The following is a 26,098-nucleotide window of genomic DNA, read 5'->3' on the forward strand; positions in this document are numbered from 1 at the left end:
GTTAAAGTAGGAAGTGACCCAGCATTGGAACAGAGTTTGGCTTGGAAAGATAGATGTAAACAGGTAGATTTTTGTAACTGTACATGAACAGGCAGACTTTGATGAGAACAGAACAGATAAGGGGTGGGGGGAGGGATCCAAAGCATCACAAAATTAATTGTGTTTTTATAGAACAATTACCTATGATCATAATAAATCCAATGACCAACTTAACCACGCACAGGAAAATATGCTAGGTGCTTTATAAACATTATCTTGTTAAATCTTCATAGACCCCTGTAATGTAAGGAATATTTTACAGAAGAAAAAATGGAGGCCCAGATAATTAAATAATTTCCCCTACTTGGAAAATGGTGGTGCTGAGATTCAAACTCAAATCTATCTGGTTCCCAATCTGTACTCTTTCATTATATCACATTGGTTCTTACTATTATTATTGCACTTTTTTAGAAAATGAGTGATTTAGAATTTTCCTTTTAAATTTAAGAATTCCAATATTCCCAGAAGTTGTTTTGGGTTCCCTAGTAGAGGGAACATTTTCAGTTTGAGGCAGTTAGATGACAATACCAAAACTGTTATTAGTCAGCCATGCCTCCCAGGCACAGGTCAAGGTAATTTTCTAAGGACTAGAGTTTAAAGAGAACTCAGGTGTTTGAAAGAGAAATTGTGGTAAATGTGACAAAGTGAATTGCAATCAAAACCCAAAAGAAAGTTTGGACATCATTGTTGTCTGGGCTTGAGGAATGAGCAGAAAGGACTAGCTAGAGAATCCGCAGAGATAAGGTCACTAAGCAATGATTACATAGACTGAGTCAGCTAAGCCGAGCAAACATGATTGAAAGAGAGATGAGGAAAGTAAGGGCGAAAGCTTAGTATGTAAGTGAATGATGTCACTTTAAAATAGAATTTGAGATCCATTTAATAGAAAGGCCCATTGCATTCAGGGCTGTTCTGCCAAATTACACAACGGCATATGTTTTCACGACATGATTGGTGTTGAGTGTACTGTTCTATCAATAATATGATTTTTTTTCCAGTAAGTGTAAGTTATACATTAATACTTCTGTTTAAGGTTCATTTAGAATTGCCTTAGTGACCTTATAAGTTTTTATAAAAACATAGAGCCTCCGCGCCCCCCCCCCCGCCACTCCAACCTTGCTCAGTATTATATAATTTATTGTAAATAGGTTGTTTGTTAATGACAGATTCTTGTACTGGAAATAAATGTATTTTGGGCTTGGTATACATTTCTTAAACAGGAGAGGCCACACTAAATTAAATATTTACTGTAAAGCAAATAACCGGTACTGTACACACACAATCTTAACGAGAGTAATTTTTATTTTGGCTCTATATAACTAAAGTTTAAGGCAACCTATTAATTGCATGTGTTACCTTTCAAACAGAATTTGGTCCAGAGATGAAAACACTTTCGGCTTTATAAAATGATTTATTTTCAAATTTTAAATGGGGCAAAATGAATACACTATATTGTCTACTTTTATTTACATTGTCTTCTTTCTCGGCAACTTGCTTTCTTATCCTTTGAAAGAGCCTGAAAATATCGTGAATATACTTGTAACATCGCAAAAGTATTCCATCAAAGTAATGATGTTTTAGTCATTTGTTAAGAAAAGCAAAATTCAAACAAACAAAAAAACCACACATACATATACACACACACACACCCTCTTAGGCATATATCTTGAGAAAAATTAGACCAAGGACTCAAAATCTAAAATAAAAGTTTTATCATTTCCTGAAAATTTATAGTCAGGAAGAAAATAAAGGAGAGAGATCATTCACCAGTCACTATCTGGTGACCCCTTCAGTTGTATCCATATGTAAAAGAAGGCCTATTGTTTCCACGTATTACAGATACAGGATGCGGTATACAGGATGCGGTGACTGCCTACTTAGGAGAAGGGAAGCCTGAAAGTTGTACTCATAACATAGCAAACTTTGAAAAGGCGATTTCAAAAGGTGCTGGTAACATACATTCAAGAATAGTCACAATCTTTGTTCAGTAAGGCAAACTTTGTTGACAACTTATTCTGATTATCCAGTTATATAAGGTAGTGCTTCTTTGCCACTACCCGTCCCCATCTCCAACCCATTTATGAAGTACCTGTTGTGTGCAAGGCATTGGGATGAGACATGAGCAAGGAAAATGCACATCTAAGATAAGGTCTTTGCCTATCCTTGATCGCTCTATGGACACGACACCAGCAAAGCAGGGATACCAAAAATTGAATAAAGTTCAGCCAGGATAAACTTATCCATTTTTATAAACAGAAAAATCTGGAGAGAAGCTCTTAATTTAAGTATGCAGGTAAGTTCTGCATTTGGTAATTTACAGCTTGGTACTGACTTTATGTAACAGTATCTGAGGAATCAGAATCTTTTCAGAGCTCCGGGCCTCTAAAAGTTCTAAATGAGGCCCTGTCCTAGCCTTCCCTATCTTGAGATGAAAAGCTTCTCATATTTTCTTCTGTTCTGTACTCTTTATTTTCTCCCTAGAGATAGCAGTTGTACGATCAGAAATCCTAAAATTTGTCAGACTCCCTTGGGGATAAGAAGGCCTCACTCAGATTCAGATGGTGGAAGCTGACGGCAATAAATCAGATTCTGTCTTGACGGTCTGACTGTACGGTATAGCAGGACTGCTTTCCAATTTACCTCTTCTTTTTTGGTGGCTTTGTTCCTGAAGCTCTGAGATGAGCGAGTAATAAACAAAATGTTAATTTGACATATAAAAGAGAAAATAATACAAGTACTTTTTGTCATGGCCACAAAATATGATTACTTATCCATACTATTTCTTTAAAAAAAAAACCTCAAACAAGCCTTCTATAATTCTGTGGAAATGAAAGTAGAAGGGCTTCCTTTTAAAAACCAAATCACTTCTAGATTTTAGGGAAGATTTTAGGGACTCTTATCACAGAGCATAGGCAGTAATTTAGAAAGGGTCACTTGGTGAGTAACTGCACAAAATGCAGATAAGAGTGAAGAGAATGTCCAGGAAAATATCATCAATGAGTAATAATTTCCCTGAGTAAATTTTCCCCAAAGAGAAGATTTTCCTATACAGAATTACTCATCTGTATCTCAGGCTCACAAACTGGCTGGCAAGTTTTAGTGGCAGGAAAATTGATAAATAGTTGCAGCCTGGAGACATAATTTCTCTCCTTGCACATAAATGTCTTCCCATGTTCCTTTGCTGTTTTTATCTCAAAGCATTAATCTACGTTTCCTGGGGAAAATAAATTCATGATGACGCATCAGTAAATTCTCAACAGCTCAAAGACTGCCTTAAAATTGTATTTTAAAGCATTACTTTTCTGTATCAAATTAAGGGTTCACTATTATCTAAGAAATGATCTAAATCAGGAGTTTTTAACCAGGAATATGTGTAAATTCCAATTTGCTATAATGACTTGATAATTTATTCCTGATTCATCTCTCAAAACATTTTGAAACAGTGGGTCTAGAAATCTGCATTAAAACAAAACAAAACAAAAACATCCCTCGATGACTCATACCTACAACGATTTATTTAGACAAAACAGCTACAACTTCAATAATTGTCCAATCTTTCATTTTAAAACAGAGTAAACAGTGCACATGCTCATTTAAATAAGTGGCCAGTTTACGTCCTGCTGTGTACACAGAGGGCTGTGATATGATTTGAGCAGTACCAGCTTCTCACCATTAGCAAGACACCCTAAAGGCAATTATATTACCCCAATTAACAAAACAGAAGATAATGTAACTACCTGAGTTGCTGAAAGTGGGGGAAGAGAGACTTCTAAGGACTTGCCAATTCCAACATTCTATGAGTCTCAGAATATTTTTTTATTATCCACAGCCAGAGAGTTTCTTGTATGAAAGGAAATAAGACCAGGAAGGAACTGGAAACAGGACAGTAAGTCTGAGAGAAAGAAAATGTACATAAGTACATAGTATACTGAATGGCCGGATGTTGCAAAGAGTCTCTCTAAATACCAAGGGGCAGCAAAAAACACTGGTTATCTTAGGGAGAAATAGTAATGCCAAAGACAGGAGCAGATTGTGGTCAATATCACATTTTGCAGACTTCTCACTTTCGGTAGTGTCTGCTCTGTGTACAATTTATTAAGTCCCTTGTGGAAGAAATCTCTGTGAGTTAGACTTATTAAAATAAACTTTAGAAATGAACTTCTGGTATATGGAACATTTACAAAGATGGGCACTTGGAGTAAGATGGCAAAGTATCAGCAAAATCAATGTCACGTCCACCTTGTTTCCTAAAGTTATCACTGAAACATATAAGGAAACATTTTAATGTAATAAATAAAGTATACATTGTAACAATAAACATTTATGCTCTTCATCATACATAGGAGAACCCTGAGAGAGATACAGATGAGTAACACAGGCTCCAAACTCTGGGAGTTTATGACAGAACACTTGTACAACCAATGAATTGTTTGTACTTTGAACAAAGTTCTCCATAAATATTCACATATTGCAGACCCTCCATAAAGAGTGAAATAGTAAACTAAAATGCTGAACCCTTTGCTATTTAATTTATTCTTCCCTTACGAAGGCTCAAGATAAACGGTAATTGGTTAATATCGTCAATTGTTATATATATATTTATATTTTAACCATTGCTAAATTGTCATTATCACTCAGCAGGCTCATCTAACATTCAATCAATATCCACATCCACTTCAATTCATTACTCAATACTTACTTAGTATTTCCTATGTGCCAGGCACCGTGCCAGGCACTGGGGATAAAATTGAAGCAAATGGCCCCTACCCTCAGGAAACATACTTTCTAGTGGAGAGATAAATACAAAATAAATAATCATGAATAATTCATTGCATATTGTGATAAGCACTTTGAAGAAACAGGATAAGGACATAGTGGAATGTTTAGTCTAAGGGGTCAGGGAAAGTCTTTTGACAAAAGCAAAAATTCAGCAGAGACCTAAATACATGAGAAGTTAGTCTAGTAAAAATAGGGTAGGACAGCTCCTCACATTTTCCAGGCAGAGGTCCTGGGCCTTCTTTACATTCGATGCAATTATTCTTTTTTTTTTTTTTTTTTAAACGAGGTGTGCCCCATTTAACGTTAACTTTTTATTTATTTATTTAATTTTATTTATTTATTTTTTTCCCCCAAAGTCCCAGTAGATAGTTGTATGTCATAGCTGCACATCCTTCTAGTTGCTGTATGTGGGACGTGGCCTCAGCATGGCCAGAGAAGCGGTGCGTTGGTGCGCGCCGGGGATCCGAACCCGGGCCGCCAGCAGCGGAACGCGCGCACTTAACTGCTAAGCCACGGGGTTGGCCCTCGATGCAATTATTCTTGAGCAACCTTATCTAGTCCTGTGGTTTCAAATATCAACTACACACTGACAACTCCAAAATTGATTACCTGACTCACTTCTCTTTGGAGCTTGACCTGGATATCCCATTATCTACTCGACATCTCAACTGAGATGTCTCTCACATAGCTCAGACTTAAAACATCTCAAACTATTCAGTCTTCATCCCCACCCCCACCTCCAAATCTGCCCCTCCTCCAGTCTTCTCCCTTTTGGTAAAAGATACCTCCATCTATATAGTTACTGATACCAGAAATCCAAGAGTTATCCTTGACCACCCCCCCACCCCAACTCTTATCCAGGCTATAGCCAAGGCTCATCAATTCTACCTCCAAAATATATCTCAAATCTGTTACTACTCTTGACACTGCTTCTACACCAGCATCTTTGGCTTGGGTGACTGCAATAGCAGCAGTGAGTTCAAACTCAACGTCTACGTCTGAATACAATCACAGCTATGGAGCCACAGACTGAGTGTCAGTTCCAGATTGGTGGAAGAGTCTCTGTCACCTAATATTTTCCACAGTATGTCATGGCAAGTGCTTTGCAGTTATATTATACAAACGACTTGGCAAAATTTCTTTTCTGATGGCTAATAAGGCTACCAATAACTTGAAAGTAATTCTCTCCTGTGGCACCTGACTGAAAGGCACAATTTGGAGAAGAAATATTTCCACACTATTGCTGGAAGAATTGAAATAGTTATTTCACTTGATATCTATGTTTAAAATCTCAAATTGAATCTCTGATTAAAAAAATTCAAACTCTAAGTAAAATACCAAACATATCTTAGCCCAAAGCTGTACCGCTGCTTCAAAAAAGCTGAAGTTAACTTTTTAACAATACCCTCAAAACACAATATTACTTCAAAGTTTTAAGAACTTATTTTTTTTTTTAAAAACTGAGACCGGGGGCCAGCCTGGTGGTGTAGTGGTTACGTTCACACTCCCCACTTCAGCAGCCCTGGGTTCACAGGTTCGGAGCCCGGGCATGGACCTACACACCGCTTATCAAGCCATGCTGTGGCAGGCGTCCCACATAAAATGGAGGAAGATGGGCACAGATGTTAGCTCAGAGGTAATCTTCCCCAGCAAAAAAGAGGAGGATTGGCAATGGATGTTAGCTCACAGCCAGTCTTCCTCACCAAAAAAAAAAAAGAAAAAAAAAAAAGAGACCGAATTTTTAGATGAAATTGTAATTTAATTCATTTAACTATAATTTACTTACAAGTTGCTGATATCTTGTTTTCTGTTAGTGCTTCAGGATGGTTCAAAAAACTTGTTATTGAATGGAAATAGATTAATCCTTGCTGGGTCTTTGATTTAGAGTTATTTCTGAAAAAAATAGCCTTTGAAAGCAATCTTAATTTGTGATTAAGAATATTTACTGGTATATAACATCTATGTCCGTTTGCAATAGGGATGTGGGAAAAGTATCGATATTATCGATACAAGATGAATTTTACTACATTCTAAGATAGAAAGCAATGCAAAATTTAAAGGATATAATCATCAATGTTTATAAACTATAAAGGACAGAACAACTAGATTATGACACAGGAGGGAAAACTTCAGTAAATGCACAATTACTACTATATATAAGACCACTAATTACCTTTATAAAACACAGTTCTGAAGCTGCTCCATCACACAACGGCTGTGCTTCTTAATTTGGGTAACGATCCTGATTGCTTAGGCTCTTTGTCCAAAGATATTAGAGATCTGTATTATCCATATTTGTTTTGATGTTAGACAAGAGGAATTTCATCATGCTTTTGATTTGAGATAAGCTATGCCTAAAGAAGTTCAATGGTTTGTTCTTATCAAAGCTTTTTTGGTGAAGTTGAATTTGAGTGGTAATGTCAAATACAAGGAAAGGTCCCAGCTCTCATTCTATCTACTTCCTTTCAAACAATTGCAATACTCCATCAGCTAATGTGAATTAAGAATCATGGTTTCATCCAATCCTCTTACAACTTAGACCCATTTCTACCTGAGAATGTGGTCTTTTCATCTGGTGATAAAGAGACAGCACTTCTATATTCTGAAAACTAAAATAATAGATCTTGATGCGGTAATGTCTCCTCATTCCAGAGCTAGTCTGAATTAAAATGTTAATAATTCAATGGTATTTAATGTTTGATCTTAAAACATATTTTTATGTCATTTAATTATAGAATTATTATACATTAGAGCAGTTGAATGTTGACTTTTACAGATGTTATTTTTCTAAAGCCATTCTTCATACAACGGACTAGATTCCCCTTGTACAGGCAGGAACTCTCATCTGGCAAGACACAAATAGCTGTGGACCATTTCTGCTTTTACACTGACACACAGGGGAAGTGGACAGGAGAAAATAAAAAATAGTAATTTTTTCTACCTACAAGACCTTTGTTTCTTTGATTTAAAGTATTTCCCCTTCTGAATCTCACCATGTGATAATCAAAGGTTAAAAAAAATTGAATTAGAAATCTTCAAATCCACATTCAAGTATCGAAAGATAGGCCTATTTTATTTTGAAAAGAACTCTTTACTGTAACCTGACAATTCACAAATACACATATTTTGTTACGTCTGTTACTCATGACCACGTCTCCAACTTTGGTGGTAGAACACCGGTTGTGTTAACACAGAATAATGAATACTTTACTATTGGTCTACTACATAATCTGTGATTTGTATTTCTTGACACTTGGATATATTCCAAGGGTTTTTGCCTCTGAACATCTGGTTACTTTCTGATACTGATTACTCTATAATTCAGGGATAATGTTTTTTAGTCCCTGAATTTTTGGTGTTATATTCTAATCCTTTTAAGGCTTGTCATGTTTTTACTAAAATTTAAAATTATGTCTTTTATTAGATTTGCCTCCATATAATCCACCTGTTCTAGTTGTTCAACTTGGTACGCCTCCTTCCAGCTACTGTTAAATGGCTGGTAATAGTTTTGTTTTGCTTGCTTATTTCAGGGAGTTTGGGATATATCAAACTCAGGTGACCAGGATCTTAGTGTCTTTTGAATAGTGACGGATTGACAGGAAGTGTAAGATTATATATGAGTAAAGATGCTTTCAACTTTAAGGAACAGAAAACCTGTCTAAAAGTCCACTTAAACAATAAGGAAAATTATCATCTCACATAACAAGGATTCTAGAGATAGGGCATTTCCAGAGTTGAATAATTCAGCGACTTGACGACATCATTTTGCCCAGATGTTTTCTATCTTTCTACCTTCCCAAATTCAGTATGTTGCTGTTCTACCTGGGCAGGTTATTTCTAGGTTTCCCACGTAGATGACAAAGTTCAGAGGGCAGAAAAGGGAAATTTCTGCGTCTACATATCTTGTTAGAAATTTCTGCTTCTACATATCTTCTATGTATCTTTCCTAGAGGACTCTTTGGCTTACTGGCCAGAATTATGTTACTTACTTATTCCAGAACTAATTGCTAAAATGAAACGGACTATTGCACTGGCTTCACTTGGCAGTGGTTCATGGAAAACGGGAGCTCTGAGATTCCTTCAGGGAGTTCACAAGGTTAAAATCATTTCTCCTAATAATGCTCAGATGTTATTTGCATTTTCCCTCCACTTATGGTGCAAAAGCAGCAGTGGTGGGTAACACTTCCAGTTTTTTAGTGCAAATAAAGGCTGTGACACCAAAATGTACTAATAGTCATTGTGTTCTTCCCTGCCAGGCCTTCCTATGAGGTCTGTTGTCTGCGTTGTCTTCTGGCACATGCTGAAGTGGTTTTGTTATCTCAGCCTCATATTGTGTGGTTGAGTTGTGAGCTGAGATGGCCGCTTTTCTCATGGAACACTTTTTTTTCTTAACTTGAAAGATTGACAAAATATGGTTATTGAGACTTGGGTATTTTGCAGACGTTTCCTTGAAAATGAACAAATTGAGCCTGTCACTTCAAGGAAAACAACTGACAGTATTTGTTGCAAATGATAAAATTCAAGCTTTCAGGTGAAAATTAGAATGCCAGATAACTTGTATCCACCACTGTGAGCCTGACAGCTTTCCAGTACTTAAATATTTTTCTGATGATATTGGTGGTGATATTAACAAAAGTGCTTTTTGATATGGTATGATGAAATGTGTCAGCCTTTGAAAGATCTGTGTAACTCAGTGAACCAGTATTTTCTCAATAAGCAATGCATGTTAGACTCAAAGACCAAAATACACTAAAAGATTTAAGGGTAACTAAGTATAAAATTTCATTGATCTGTTTTCAGATTCCACATGGTAATTAACCTTCGAGCAACTACCATTTTTTGAGTTTCAGTGTAGTATCAAAGAATATCCACAATTATCTGAAGAGGCTATTAAGATACACTTCTTTTTTCAACTACTTATTTGTATTGAGGCTGGATTTTCTTAATATATTTCAACCAAAACAAAAGATTGAATGCAAAGTAGATATGAGAATCTACATCTTCTACTAAGGCAGACTTCTCAAAAATTTTTTTCTTATTTTGAAAAACAGTTATTTTTCCATAAAAGTATTATTTATATTAATATATAATGAGTTGATTATTTTTATTTTTAAAGGAATAAATATATTTAAATTTTTAATTTTTAGTTTCTAAAATGGTAAATATTTATAGATATGACTCACACAGACAAATGTACTTTGCAGTCTTCAATAGTTTTAAGAGTGTAAAAGGATCCTGAAACCGAAAAGTTTGAGAACTACCTGGTTCAGACTAAGCAAAAATTTACCATTTGGGGCTTAGCTTCAGCCTCCCCTGTGTACATGATTTTATGTTGTCTCAATAAAATCAAGATTCTATTAACAGGGAAATGAGGCGAGGGGAGTAGTTAATGGCTTGATTAGACAGCAATGATCTGCCACAGTTAAGCCGAAGGAGAATTTTTCCAGTGGCATGTGGCAATCAGCAAACCGTGACCTGTCTTTGGGAAATGTTGGCAAAGGGTTTTCAGGTCTCGGGTACAGGGATCTCATATTGCAGCACTCCTGCACTGCCAGATTATAGAGGAAAGCCTTCTTCAAAAGCTGTACATAGGAAGTGGACAGAGGCAGTTAGCGGCCTTTCATGCCCATTGGGGATCAACCTGAGTCTCTGGCCTGGCCCCCCAAAACAATGGTATTTTTTGCTCCAAGCTGAGGATACTTCTTTCTTTCCCAGGGAACACAAAAACAATAACATCCCATATCACTGTCTATACCAGGACTGAAGGTTTCAGCTGCACCTGGGCTCACCTCCAGGCTCCACAGGTCAGCCAAGGCTGTTTGATTGATGGATTGGTAATTATTCAGCAAAAGTAAAGCAGTGACAGTAAAGGGAGCAGTAGAAACAGAATCAAACAATATTTGTATGAGATAGAGAGGATCATGATGGTCGAGGAAACAGTCATGGGCATGTGCAAGGATCCTACTGGATGGCTGAGGAAATTATAAGGCTCTTAACTATGATGGACGACACAATAGAAACCACAAGAGTAGGGTTTAAAATGAGGGTTTCTCCTTTGGATGTACTGTGTTCAATACCTCTGAAAGTCTTTAGGTAGATATGTCCACTCAGCAGTTGGAAATATGGTCTGACCTTTAAAAGAGAGATTGGGCTTAGAATACAGATCTTGGAGTGTTCAACATAAAGGTCATAGTTGAAGCTGTAGGCATTGGTGAGATTTCTTTCCCCCTGAGAGATAATATAATGACAAAGCAGTCAAAGGTAGAAACTTAGGACATATCACTTAAAGGATGAGAAGAAGAGGAATGATCCAGTATTAGAGATTTGAAAAGAGTATTAGGAAGAAAACACAGAGAAGGTATTATTGAAGATGCTAAAGGGAGAGAGAGTTTTCACAAGGAAAAGATTATTGTACAGTGCAGGATGAAGATTGTAAAAAGGAAATAAGACTTGGCAAATAAGGAATCAATGATGACTTAAAAAAAATAAACTATTTTTAGAACAGTTTTAGACATACAGAAAAATTGTAGATAGTACAGAGTTTCTATATACCCAACACCAAGTTTCTCATATTAACATCTTACTTTGCTTTGATATATTCGTTACAATTAATGAACCAATATTGATACACTATTAACTAAAGTCCATAGTGTATTCAGATTTCCTTAGTTTTAACCTAATGTCCTTTTTCTGTTCTATAATCCCATCCAGGTTATCACATTACATTTAGTTGTCATATCTTCTTAGGTTCCTCTTGGTTGTGCCAGTTTCTCAAATTTTCCTTGTTTTTGTTGACCTTAACAGTTTGAAGAGTACTGGTCAGTTATTTTGTAGAATGGTCCTGATGTTTTTCTCATGATTAGACTAGGATTGCGGGTTTTAGGGAGGAAGACCACAGAGGTAAAGTGCCATTTTAATCACATTACATCAAAGGTATATATTTATCAACATGATTTATCACTGTTGATATTGACCTTGCTCACCTGGCTGAGTTACCGTTTGGCAGGTGTCCCCACTGTAAAGTTACTCATTTTTTCCCCTTCCCATACTGCACTCTTTGAAAGGAAGTCACTATGTTTAGCCCACACTTAAGGTGGGGAGCTGGAGTACCTACATAAATTATTTGGAATTCCTCTGCATGGGATATTTGTCTGTTCTCCCCCATTTTTAAATTGATTTAATCATTTATTTATATCAGTATGGACTCCTGGATATTTATTTTATACTTTGGGTCGTAATACAAAACTGTATTAATTTTGTTGCTCAAAGTGTTCCAGTTTTGGCCATTGGGAGCACTTTCAGGGGCTCCTGTGTCTCTTTCACATACTGCCATTCAATAATGGTTTTTTTTTTCCCTGAGGAAGATTAGCCCTGAGCTAACATCCAATGCCAATCCTCCTCTTTTTGCTGAGGAAGACCGGCCCTGGGCTAACATCCATGCCCATCTTTCTCCACTTTATATGGGATGCCGCCACAGCATGGCTTGACAAGCGGTGTATCGGTCCGAGCCTGGGATCCAAACCCCGGCCGCCAAAGTAGAGCGTGCGAACTTAACTGCTACGCCACCGGGCCAGCCCCAGATAACGACTTTTGAGTGAGCCATTTCACCAGAGTGGGGAACATAGGCATAACACTGTGTTGAGAAGTAAATAAGTAGAAGTAAAGCAGTAAAAACAGTTAAGTAGTGCCTCAAGGGAGGTCTGTTATTTGTCTTTATAAGTCCTTTAGACATTTTAATCTCATAAAAACACAAATAGATAAAACTCTTGGCTGTGCCATGAAAATCCTCAAAGCATTGAAAAAAAAAAACCCAGAATGATCAAATTGGATGAACACTGAGGATGTCACTTAAAATTTATATCTGAGGAGACTGAGAAAATAGTTACTGCCTGTTCTTACTGCTTTTATATTTGGCGTACACTAATTTTTTCTTTTAACCAAGAGTAACGTGGTAAACGTTAATTATAATGTGAGTGTGCCAGAATTTCTGATGTACTCAAAACTTCTCTGTGAATGCCAGCAGTGCAGGATTATAGAGAAAATGACTTGATTTTAGGTCTTATTTTAATTCCTGCAAAGACTTGATCTTTAGAAATGCTATAAAAATGTTTTCCAACGAATAGGTAACTTTTCTCACAGTGAATATCTTCTAGCAGTAAAGCAATTTAAAAATATTTAGAAGACAAAGGTTGCAATCATTTTGTTCTCTGGTCATTTCGTCATTCGAATTAACTGAGGAAGTTCTAAAATTTTACAGGAGGCAAAAGAAGCAAGAGGGTTGGAGGTGTTGTTTGATAGGTGTGGACAGGTTAAAGATGAAGAGACAAAATTAATTCATAACTCCTCCCACACATACTATTATCAGCCATGTTTCATGTACTGGGTCCAGGGCACTCATTTCCAGCAGCCATTTCACTAGTATTTACTCCATAGCTACTCTGTACCAAGCAATGTGCTAGATGCTGAAGATACTACATTGAACAAGTCACAGTCCTGCAATCAAGCAAGTGCTGAGTATAGGAGACATAGGTTGGGGGTAGATGAGTAAATCACAAGCGCAGTACACTGCAAGCTATGTGCTATATTTGTGAGCGTGTAAGAGGCAGAGCTAACCCAGAATTGGTCTGCGAAGGGAAAGGGGCAGGGAAGCTCCTCATAGTGATGTCTAAACTGAATCCTGAAGGACAAGCAGGAGGTGATCAGAAGAAGGAAGGAGAAATGTGCAGAAGAGAGGAAGCACTTCAAGCAAGGAGAAAAGCACAACATTTGAGGGAGTAACAGGTCTTACAGTATGGCTGGGTCATAGAGTTCTAGACCTGCATTGTCCAGTAGAAGTATAACGCAAATCACCTACGTAATTAAACATTTTTTAGTAGTCACGTTAAGAAAGTAAAAAGAGTCAAGTAAAATTAATTTTAATAATATTTAGCCCAATATATTCAAAATCGTATCATCTCAGCGTGTAACCAATATGAAAAGTTATTAGACATGTTTACATTTTTTTGTACCACGTTTGAAAAATCCAATGTGTGAATTACACGTATAGTACGGCTCAATTTTGACTAGCCACATCGCAAGCGCTCTCTAGCCATGTGTGGCTTGTGGCTACTATATTGGACAGTATCATTGTAGAATGAAATAATGAGAGATAAATCTGCAGAGATAATATGGGAGCAGATCGGGCAGGATGTTGTTTGTTGCTGAAATTGTTTAACCAAGGTCAATGGGAGGCTTTGAAAAGTTTACGCATGGGAGTAATCTGATCAAATTAGTGATATTCTGACCTTCACTGTGGAGAATAGATTAGAAGTGGGCTAATACGTTTAATTGATACGTTTAACCAGGGGAGGGATCTGGGTTTGATGACAAGTAGCAGGAGTTGAGAGAGATAAGGAGAGAGTGAAGTGAAAGAGGAGACAAGAATGACTATCTCACTTCTGCTTTTTCCCCCCTCCTGGGAGTACAGTAGAACCATTTTGAGAACTAGGGGAAAAAAGAGGAAGAATGGCAGAATTGGGAGACAGTGTGTGCAGTTTGGGACATTTTAAATTATAAAAGTTGCCTATGAGATACCAAGTGGAATGTTCATGTACGACAACAGAGAGAGAGATATGTCATCAATGTATAGAGAGAAACTGAAGCCCTTGGACTGGATAAAACTACCCAGGGTGAGTGTGTAGAACAGTAATTCTCAATCATGAACTTTTTTATGAGTTACCTGGGAGGTGATTTAAAATGCAGATTTTTGGTCTTCATCCCCAAAATGCTGGTTCACTAGGTGAGGGCTAAAAACTGCACTTTTAACAAGAACCCCTAGAGCCTCTGATATTGATGCAAGCTGTCCTTAAAACACTCTTTGACAAACACTGTTGTAGAAGGATAAATAAGAGGACCCAGAAGAAACTGCCTACATGTACGGAAGTTTAGAGAACAAAAGCCCTTGAAGACAGGAAAGGAGCCACTAGAAAGGTTAACGAAAAATCAGTAGAGTGCCGTTTGCTATTAAAAGGAGGAGGGGGGCCGGCCCTGTGGCTTGGTGGTTAAGTGCGCGCTCTGCAATGCTGGTGACCCGGGTTCGGATCCTGGGTGCGCAGCAAGGCACCACTTCTCCGTCCATCCTGAGGCCGAGTCCCACATGCAGCAACTAGAAGGATGTGCAGCTATGACATACAACTATCTACTGGGGCTTTGGGGGGAAAAAATAAAATAAATAAAATCTTTAAAAAAAAAAAAAGGAGGAGGGAGAGCCGGATTATTATACCTAAAGGGGACCAAGCCTGGAGGTGGGATAGCTAAGCAGGAACCTTATTTGGTGGGGCAGTTAGCCTGGGAAAAAGGCACTTCTCAAGCTGTATGTCCTCGGCATGTTTTCTTAACCTACCACCAAATCCAAATTCCCCGAGCATTTGAAGGAGGAAGTGGTTAACTGCCTCAAAAGGAGCAGAGAAATCAAACAGAATACTAGTTGAAAGTGACCATCGGATTTAGTAATTAAGGTCATTGCTAGCAATTTGGATGACCTGGTAGGGATGGACCCAATTTCAACAAGTGAGTTGAGAAACTGGGTCAATTGAGTTGTTTAAAGAAGTCTTTTTAAGAATCTTGGCTATGAGAGGGAGGAAAGAGAAGGGAGAGTGCATAGAAATACTAAGAGCTGCATGCCCTTCTTCTGAATTTGTCCAACCTTGTTTCTATTGTGTGGGTTGATTCAATACCGTAAACCCAGAAAAACCATGGAATCTCTGTCTATGCTTCATAGAATACAGTTATTAGATAATATTGTACTTATACATTCAAATAAGTCAGATGATGTTCAGTTATACTATCACCTCTTCTACTAATTTTTGGAATGGATAAGCCACCTTGCAGAATAACTGTGGCTAATTACTGATGGTGTGAAAGAAGTGCCAACCTATGGTAGGTTGGGGTTAGATGAGGGAGACAAAAAAGGAGAAGAAACTGGAATCTTGAACCTGAATTTCCCAGTCTCCTCCTTACCTTTCCTCTCTTGGCCAATCATGTATCATTGGCAGGGCTCGCCTCCCCAGCCCTAAACTGATAAGATTCTACCATCCCTTAATGATGGTTAGTTCGCAGGTCAGTTCATCCATCTCTGATAAAGAAGAGCTTATGAGAACTTCACTGTTACAGTCATTTTGTATTAGCTGTTAACCTCCTCTCTACCCCTCACCACCACTCCCATTACCAGGTTAATCTAGAACTGACTGATTATTAGTCACCAAACTTATTATTGACCAGTGTTGAGTACTAGTTTAAATACTGCACAAATGCAGTATTTAAAAGATGTGCTTTGCTTCCACTATGAATGTGGAATGCTACAAAGTGTAAAATTCAAATAAATTCAAATAAAATAAAATATAAATAGGAGCATTAGAGCTTCATTTCTAAACATAGCCAAAAATTCAATTGGGTTAAATGCAAATTAGTTATTTTTTTGTTTCCTCCAAAGAGAGTTGGTCTGTTTTGGAATGGAGCCAAATAATTTTAAAGTCACATTTGCATCACTTTCAAGGCATGCCCAGTTTGCCCCACACATGACCAATCTAACTATTTAAAAAAAACAAGTGCCAGGCAAAGGAATGACAGCATTATCTTGGCTCATGTCACTACTGATACATTTTGGTTATCTCAGATCTATTCCAGCTACAAAGCTATTGTTCTATATTTCAAGTTCTTAGATAAAATATAGAGGAAAAAATTACCAACTACTTCTGAAACCTTATTTCCAAAATTACATTTAAAAATTCTCGATTTATAAACTCATTTATGTGCTATAATTTGGTCTAATTCCTTGAACATTACAGATACTAGGTAGTATATCTGTCTAATTTGCATTTATTGCAATGCTTTATTTTTTTACTGTTATTATGGAAGTTTTAAAACACAAAAGTAGAGAAAATAGTAAAATGAACACCCATATCACTATTACCCACCTTCAACAATTCACATATGAATAATCTTGCATCACCTATACACTCCCACTGGACTATTTTAAAGCAAATCTCAGACATTTTATTTTATCCATAAATACTTCAGTATATATCTCTAAAACATAAGGACTTTTTTTAAAGTACAATACTATTATCACACATTAAAAAATTAATAATTCCTATCAAATATCCAGTCAGCATTAAAAATTTCCTGATTGTCTCATACTTTTCACAAATTTCACATGATCCTTACCTCTAATAGTCACATAGGACCCCACGCTCAGAAGGGCCTGTGCTTGGTTTGTTGCTCTGCTGTTGCCGTCTTGTAATTCTTAATTCTTTTGGTCAGGGATCCCATGTTTTCATTTTGCACTGGGACCTACATGGTAAGTAGCTGGTCCTGTGAGCAGTGTAAAAGTTTGGGAGAAAAGACATGGCTCCCTGTTAATATCTCAAGCGAGTTCACATATTTATTAGAATCTACCTGAATCTCCTACCTATATCCCTATCAGGAATATTAAAATCCGACTGCATTTCAAGCCACTGACTAAAGCACTTTTGGCCAAGCAGTGCCTTTTTTGAATAGCACTTCTTTAAAAAGTGGGAGTAGGTTTGAGGATACTTTTATGCAGATTTAATATTTCTCTGTTGACTTTCAATAATAATGTAAGATTTGGGTGGAACAACAGTGCCTGCATATAGTAAACGCTATAACTGCTTGTTATTAGACATTTTTATCATGTAGCACTGTGTTATTTAGTATCATTTAATATCTTGGCTCTTGGTGTAGCTTTTAGACAAGAAGACTTGGAATGCCTCGAAAGACATTTTGACAGATACTAATTAGGAACATAATTCAAAAAAGATTCTTTTCTAGGTGATCATGATAATTTTCCAATCTGATCTTCATTTCAGTAGCAAAAATACCACCTGGTCTGACACAGGCACTCTAGGCCTCTGAACCACTTTAGTGTCACACACACAGATTTCCCAACTTCTAGGCTTTCTGACCTTGTCTTTCAACCTTCATTAAAAGTCCTAAGGGGCATAATTATATATTGGATCTAGAATTTAATTTGAGGGACCCATTCTCTAGGATCTAGTCTTTGATCTAGTCTTTGGATGGACTGGCTAATTCTCCAGGGGTTTCATACAGCAGAGTAATTGGAAATTTTGATAATTCTGTTGATACCTAATTTCCATTTCCTACTCCCTTCTATCTATACAGTTATGAAAGGAAAATTGGGACATACAAGACAATACAAGTGATTCATAACATTTCTCTTTGATGATAGCAAAGATGCAAATATTCCCCAAGTGGGGTTCTTATTTAACAAAAATGTTTATAAAAGAAAACAAACTATCTCTGCTTAAGAGCTTGGTTATTTTGCAATCAATATCAACTGGAAGGGTCAGGATACATTCCATTTATATTTATAACATGGCTAATAAATCAGGTATCCTAACATAAATTGTGAAGAACGGGGAAACATACAGGAAGAGACTCATGCTAGAACTATACTCAAAAGTAGCCACTCTTTTTCATGTGAATTATACAGAGTTGAAGAAAAGAGTAATAGTCACACATGCATACATACGATTCAATGTAAAGATATTTATAATGTTTGTTGTGGACTCTTTCTGCCCTTAGACGATAAAAGGCTTTCATGTTCTGGGTCTCCTGGGACACAGCCCACATACAAGATAGAACTGGAGACACGTGGTTTTGGTACTCCTGGTGTACCTGGTGTAGAAGCCTCAGTTTACCTGTGCCTCCAAAGAGCCAGGGGAAGTGTGAATGGAGGGGATTTGGTCTTGGAGGTGTATAAAGCTGGAAGTGCCATTCTAATAATTCAGCCACCGCTATCTTTATAGCATCAGAAGAACATTTTTGTTGGCAAAAACAGAATTTTCGAATTTAGCAAGTACATTTTCTTCTCTATCGCAAACATATGCGCACGCACACACAGGATAAATATCTTAGTGGTTTAAGATCAAGGGCTTTGACCTTGGACATGGGTTGGAACTTTAGCTGGTGTCCCCAGCTGGGCAGGTCACATGTCTTTTCTGTTGCTGTTTTCTTATCAGTAAAATGGATGTAATAAGAGTACATAGGGTTATTGTGAGGATTAAATAAGATAATGTATGTAAAACACTTAAGAAAGTTCTGACACACAGTAAACATTTCATAAATGTTCATAAGTGTAGTAGTAACAGTACTATAATAGAGAAGCTCCAAAATGCTGATAACCCCCCAAATCCCACTACTATTAATGTAGTTTACAAACTACTTCTACGTGTTTATTTCTCCAAACACAGCATCTCATTATATGTCCTATATTATGTTATACCTGGTGTTCCATTCATTCAAAACAGAGCCCTTGAGGGCACTATGTTGGGCCTTGAGTGGGCCTTGCTGGTGACTACAACTTCCATGGCCCCTTGTCCTGAGGAGTCTGTTAGGGACAAAACATAAAGACACACACACAGGGAGAGAGAGAGAGAGAAGTTAAAACTGTGATGAGAGCCATAAAGGAAAGAGAATACAATGAGAGAGAATCATGGGGAGTTAGAGTAGGGGAAGAGAGGTTTCTTTGAGAAAGCAAAACCTAAAGGATGAGAAAGTTTCAGGTATCTAGATTATCATTTTCATCTGCAGAACATTCTACTGTATAAACACACCATGAAAATTACTTTTTTTCCCCAAGAAAAACAAATTTCTGATCAAATGTAATTAATGCTGGAAAATCAACAGTGATAGTCTGTAGGCAGTACTTGATGGAATTCCATTGTAGTCCATACTAACAACTTTTTGCTCGGATAAACGATGATGGTGATGATGACGGGGACAGCAACCTTGTTACTATTGATTAGACCTTGATAGATGTCAGGAACTTTGCAAAGCATTTTGCCTACATTATCTCATTACCTGTATCAGTTCATTTAATCTTAAAAGCAATCCTGGTGTTCTTCTGGTCAACCATGGCAGCTGGAACGTGTGTTTATTTTTGCTCCTTCACTAAAACTCACAAAAATGGTATTAAGAAATAACAAGATAGGGCCGGCCCCGTGGCTTAGCGGTTAAGTGCGCGCGCTCCGCTACTGGCAGCCCGGGTTCGGATCCCAGGTGCGCACCGACGGACCGCTTGTCCGGCCATGCTGAGGCCGCATCCCACATACAGCAACTAGAAGGATGTGCAACAATGACACACAACTATCTACTGGGGCTTTGCAGGGAAAAAAAAAAAAAGGAGGAGGATTGGCAATAGATGTTAGTTTTTGCTGAGGAAGAGCTGGTCTTCCTCAGCAAAAAGAGGAGAATTGGGATGGATGTTAGCTCAGGGCTGATCTTTCTCACAAAAAAGAAATAACAAGATACATCTATAAATACAGACAAGATAATATTCAAGAGTAACGAATCATTTTTGGAAGATGGAAATGGAACGGTCAACTATTTCCTCTGGGAACTTAGTCCCTGGAAATGGGAATGGCGGAGAGAAGGAAGCCCACTGGTGCTCTAGCGCTCTAGAAACACTAGAGAATTGAAAGCCCTGGGCCCTTGAGAAAGGAGGTAAAGTGTGTGCCTAGAAACAAGAGGATATTTGGAAATTTATGTAAGGAGCAGACTCCTCGATTTCTCAGATTATGATTATGCGTATTTAAGAGAGTTAAAGACTGATCTTCCTCATTGAAACTCAATAGCAGATACCTAAGATTGATGAAATGGCAGGATAAGCATAACATTTTAAAATACAAATCCTTGGGGAAAAGCTAGAATAACTGAATTTTGTTTTGGGGAAGTAGACCCAGAGTCAGACTGCTGATTTTATTCTATTTTAATTTTTTTTAATGTGATTAAATATACATAACAAAATGTACCATTTTAGCCATTTTTAAGGTATAATACTCAAGCAAAGAGGTTTTATTGACTTGTATTTATCAGTAGATGAAGCTGAATCCACTTAAAATTTTCACCTTTTTTTTCTGGCTACTAAGATATCATATAATAAAATTGAATAAATTTAATCATTGTATCTTTTATTGTGGTAAAATATACATAACATAAAATTTACGTTTAACCATTTTTAAGTGTATTGTTAAGTGGCATTAAGTACATTCACAATGTTGTGCAACCCTCATTGATATCCATTTGCAAAATTTTTTCTTCATCCCAAATAGAAACTCTGACCCATTAAACATTAACTCCCCATTCTTTCTCTCCCTCAAACTCCCACCCTCCAAGTCCCTGGTAACCTGTGTTGTAGTAATTTCTGTCTCTATGAACTTGCTTATTCAAGGTGTCTCATATCAGTGGAATCATAAAATATTTGTTTCTGTCTGACTTATTTCACTTAGCATAACGTTTTCAAGATTCATTCACGTTGTAGCATGTACTTCTATTTGAATTTTAAAGCTAATGTTAATGTACTACCTTGATAAAAATAGAAATTAAAACAAACAGAACTCTGCAAAGTATTGCCCATTCTATAGGTATTTAAAACAAAGCTGAATGATCAGGTTAAGAAGGGGCTTTCAAAGCCACAGCTAGTAAGTAAAGCTGAGGTTCCAGTTTGATCCTATCTCCTTGACACTTCTCAAATCCAACAATTTCTCTTTATCTCCAATGACTTCTCACATGGATTATTGCTATAATAGCTTCCTAATCATATTAGTTTTCTATTGCTGCTATAACACATTGCCTCAAACTCGGCAGCTTAAAACAGTAAAAATTTATTATCTTACAGTTCTGTAGGTCAGAGGTCTGACACAGGTCTACTGGGCTAAAATCAAGGTATCTGCAGGGCTGCATTCTTTCTGGAGGCTCTAGGGAGGGACCCATATCCTTGCCCTTTCCAGCTTCTAGAAGCCGCCCACATTCTTTAACTTGTGGCTTTCTGTCTCCAGCAACATTGCATCTCTCTGATCACTCTTCCACAGTCACATCTCCCTCTGACTCTCCTCTTCTGTCTCCTTCCACTTTTAGGGACCCTTGTGATTAAATTGAGCCCACCTGGCTAATTCAGGATACTCTCATCCCAGAGTCAGCCCATTAGCAACCAAATTCCATCCCCAATTTCAATTCCTCTTTGCCAGGTAAACTAACATATTCTCTGGTTCCAGAGACTAGCATGTGGACTTCTTTGGGGATACCATTGTTCTGCCCATCTAACTAATCCTATTGTCCACTTCCTGTGATCATGCCACTTGCCTGCTTAAAATCCTTCAGCAGTTCTTACTGCCCTCAGGGTAGCATTTAGACTCTATAGTCCTGCTTACCCGTCCTGTCTCTCTCTCCCAATCCCCTATGCCCAAAACACACACCAACACTATGTGTTTTACTTCCCCAAACTGAGAACCCCACTTCCACTCACTTTATTCTTCTGCTTTAGTTGCTCTGCCCCCTGCTCTTTACCTGGCTCTCCCCTATTCATTCTTCAAGTCAGACCTTGGATGTCATTTCCTTTTGGAAGCCATTTTTGGCCTTTGCTGTCATAGCAACCCATACCTATCTCTAACATAGCACTGCCACTCTGTACTGTAATTGCCTCTTTCTTTTCTTGTAAGGAAGATCAGCCCTGAGCTAACATCCATGCCAATCCTCTTTTTACTGAGGAAGACTGGCCCTGGGCTAACATCCATGCCGATCTTGCTCCACTTTATGTGGGACGCCACCACAGCATGGCCCGACAAGCAGTGTGTCGGTGCGTGCCAGGGATCCGAACCCAGGCCGCCAGCAGCAGAGCGCACACACTTAACCCCTACGCCACGGGGCCGGCCCCTGTAATTGCCTCTTTAACTACCTCTCCAACTGGACTGTAAGCTACTTAGGGGCAAGAATCATATTTGTTCACACTCATATCCCAGCTACTTAACATAGTGGCTTGCAGGTAAAGGAACACAAACTTTTGCTCGAAGATATTTCCATCCCTTAATACTTTCATTTGTTTCTTTTTTCCAAGGTAGACTTGCAGAGGATGTAGATTCACATAAATCTAATGTTGAAGTGTACCTTTAATTCCCTAAATGAATTTCACTTTAAATCTGCTGGGATATATTTGTCTGCACCTGACCAGTTCTTCATTGATTAGCACATTAGTAGCTCATATTTACATGACTATGTACGATGTCATTAACATACACTTGATTCTGCCTAATTTTTAATACAACTTTACTGGTATATATAAACACTTGAACAACTACATCAAATCACCATAAAGAGAGGAAAGCTTTCAACTAAATGTGTAACCAGATTGGATAATTAACATTCTAATTTAAGAGACTGGAATAAACATCTCTTTGGAATTGATTCAAGCTAGTCAAGCTGAAAGATAAACCAGAAAAGAACAAATGTTCACATTATAAGTATCTTGAAATGTTTTTATTCTATTCTTTATTCTATTTAAAATTTCCATTGACCTGCAACATTTACAGATTGGGAAGCCACCAGTTTATGGTTCTATTAATTTTTTTTTAATTACCAACTTTTGCAGAGAAAGTAACATAGATATCTTCACAAAAATCGGGACCTGCGCATAGTCTTGACATAAAGGAAAGGTAATATAAGGGTTAAGAGCATAGCCTCCAGAGCCAGACTGCCTGGACCGGGATCCTGACTCTGCCACATGCTATGTAACCACCTCAGTTTTCTTCATCTGTGAAATGGGCATAATACCACCTACCTTACAGGGCTGTCATGGGAATAAAATGACTTATCCTATTTAAAGCATTTAAAATGGTGCCTGGCACATTTTAAACCATACACCTTCATGTGGTTAGGGTAGAAAGACTGTGAACATAACTGCTTAGAGAAATCATTGGAGACTGTAGGTGAGATCATCAAGTGTAGTAGGTTGCTAACTATTGGGCAGTGTCAGAATCATTCTTCACAAAACATCAGGAAGTTTCTAAAACGTCTCTAAAGATGTGTGCTGGTGAGAAAAGGTGGTTTATGGGATTTTATAAAGAATGCAAAGATATTAGTAAATTATTTTAGTAAAAATAAAATATGATTTGAGCTTTACTTAGAAACAGTGCAAGAAAAATTCAGAAATCTCTACAAGCTACTCTTGTTTTGATAATTCATTTATTGCCTCCCCTAATATTTAGAATTTAGCAGCATTCTTACTGTCAAATTTTTAATAAATAAAGGTAAGCAATATTTGTTAAGATAAACCAAGTGTGTCTTGATTTTAGGAGATACTTGATTGCTTTCCGAAATGTCAGCTGTGTAATGGGTCTCATTATTAATTATCTTGGAAACCCTAGGCAAAATTTGAAATTTGCTCTCATATGATGACATTTTAAAATGAATTTTAAAAATGAGCTTATTCATTTTAACCAGTTAAACTAACAAACCTGTTTTTGAAATTATTTACATGGTAACTTATTGCAAATTCATTTCCACGTTGATAATTGTCCTCAAATTGAAGTGTAACCATCCACAAATACTCTTCAAATTTGCAATATTCATGTGGATATTTGTTACTTTTTTTTATTCCTTTGGACTAGGAGTTAAAGTTCGGAAAGTTGATCTCTGCTGTGCCTCCAGAGTTCCAAAAGATCCAAAATGGCTGCCTACTGGCATCTAGGCCCCATGGCTGATACAAATGGCTGCTTACCAAGCCTACTGTTTTTCTTCATCTTAGTATTCTGTGAGTGAACAAGGCTGGCTAGAAGCAAGATTAAGAAGCTGGCAATTTATCTAGTTTTCCTTCTGTCCTTTTTACTACACTACCATTAGGAATCTAAATAACCATGTTTTCTCCCTACTTAAAACTTCCTCTTCAGAAAAGACCTGAAAAAATACACTCTCACAGCAATATAAATAAGTAATACAATGGCAGTAACTTCCCTAGGGGTCAAAGTTCCTTGGTTTCAAGGCCTAGGAATGACGTTCTAAATGTGGAACTCCAGGGATTGGTGAGCACAATAGAGTAGGTTTGGGGTTAGAAGCCTTCCGGGCACCATCATGTGGGCAAATGTGTGGTCTGCCTGTCATCCTGGCTCCAGCTCTGAGCTTCTTGCTTTTGTTCATTCTTCTGAGTAGGTCTTCCTCTTTCCTCTAGGCTAGACTTCATTCTTATTTTCAAAAGGACTTGCCATGGCAAATCAGAGCCTCTCCCTTACTGTCTTTCTTCCAGTGGGGCTGTCTAATGCTAAAGGCCTTTTGTTTGTATTATGATGAATTGAAACTAAGGGATCTGGCTAGTTTAATGTTAGCATCATCTAGGCAAATCACACAGAAGTTAATTTTTCCACCATGGGTGGAGAGTTGCTTGAATTGTTTGGTTTCATTTCTCCAATCTATTTTTGTTTCTGCAGATAGCCTGCAACTCATTTTATTGCATGAGCCTACCAAAACAGAATGATCTCACTTAACAGTCACATCAGTCAAATTTGTCTCTCCCCAGGGTAGGACTCTGGGGTAGGACTCACCTCTCCCTGGCTTTGTGTACTCTCCTCAAAGTGGTGGGCTCTGTGGAAGAAGATGGCCTTCTCAGTTACACAAGTCCTGCTCTTTAGAAAGGGGTGCAAGGGCAGCTGTGATCCTCCAAGGAGAACGTCCATGCAAGCTCCCAAGGCCTATTTATCTTAATTTTAGGAACAGCAGCTTAGATGAGACGGTGGAGACAGTTTCTCAAGGGATCAGAAAAAGACTGCCCCACAGGCCCCACTTCCCATCCTGACCATGAGCTTGACATGTTAAATGTCACACAGTGCCACAGGCCTCAAAGAACAGGAACGCAATGTACCTTTTACATTTCTCTGGCTTCAGATCTGGAGCTGGGGCCTCAATCTCCAGGCTGAAATACAGTCTCTAAAAGTAAATAGGCAGTTGTCAACTTTGAGGCCTAGGTTTAGAACATTCTTTTCCCAATTCTTTAACACCTATTCCTCGTACTTGGTACCCTCCACCTTAGGGCTATATATCAGTATAATTTAGTCTTCCTTGTACTCTTGCCTCTAAATATAAACTTGTCTGAACCAAACTTTTCTGGCCATGTAAAAATCAAAGTTTAAATGGAACATGAATTTAAGGAGGTTTCTCTATCTTTGGCTATTACTAACCTTGATTCATGGAAAGAACAACTGAGTTTGAAAGGTCTGATTTCTCAGAATCAGTTACATTCTTTATAAATTTAATTAAAGGTTCTTAACTTTGTTGTGGATGATGACATTTTCTCCTCTATTAGAGGGAAAACCAAGTTTATGACATGGACTTCCTTTAGTCACAACCAAAGACTAAGGTATGAACTGTGGTTCTTATTTCCTTTATTTATTGTAGCTGGTTCTTTTCTGATCCTCTGACGGGCAAAAAAGGCCATTGG

General features: G+C 37.6%; 1 protein-coding gene and 1 long non-coding RNA gene across 5 annotated transcripts in view; one reads left to right on the forward strand and one right to left on the reverse strand.

The window, feature by feature from the left end:
• The window catches only part of SLC39A10 (solute carrier family 39 member 10), a 118,090-nt gene that overhangs the window by 29,798 nt on the left and 62,194 nt on the right, over window positions 1-26,098 (forward strand). The window lies entirely within an intron of this gene.
• On the reverse strand, window positions 1,431-25,497 carry LOC147916339 (uncharacterized). Its single transcript, XR_015553246.1, has 7 exons — window positions 25,206-25,497; window positions 19,121-19,225; window positions 17,023-17,169; window positions 6,605-6,711; window positions 4,739-4,824; window positions 3,777-3,931; window positions 1,431-2,712 (listed from the first exon to the last, which is right to left on the reverse strand). It is a non-coding gene; the product is annotated as an uncharacterized LOC147916339 (long non-coding RNA).

The sequence above is a fragment of the Ceratotherium simum genome, chromosome 9 (genome assembly GCF_057802395.1).
Source record: "Ceratotherium simum simum isolate JZ-2026a chromosome 9, ASM5780239v1, whole genome shotgun sequence".
NCBI lineage: Eukaryota > Metazoa > Chordata > Mammalia > Perissodactyla > Rhinocerotidae > Ceratotherium > Ceratotherium simum.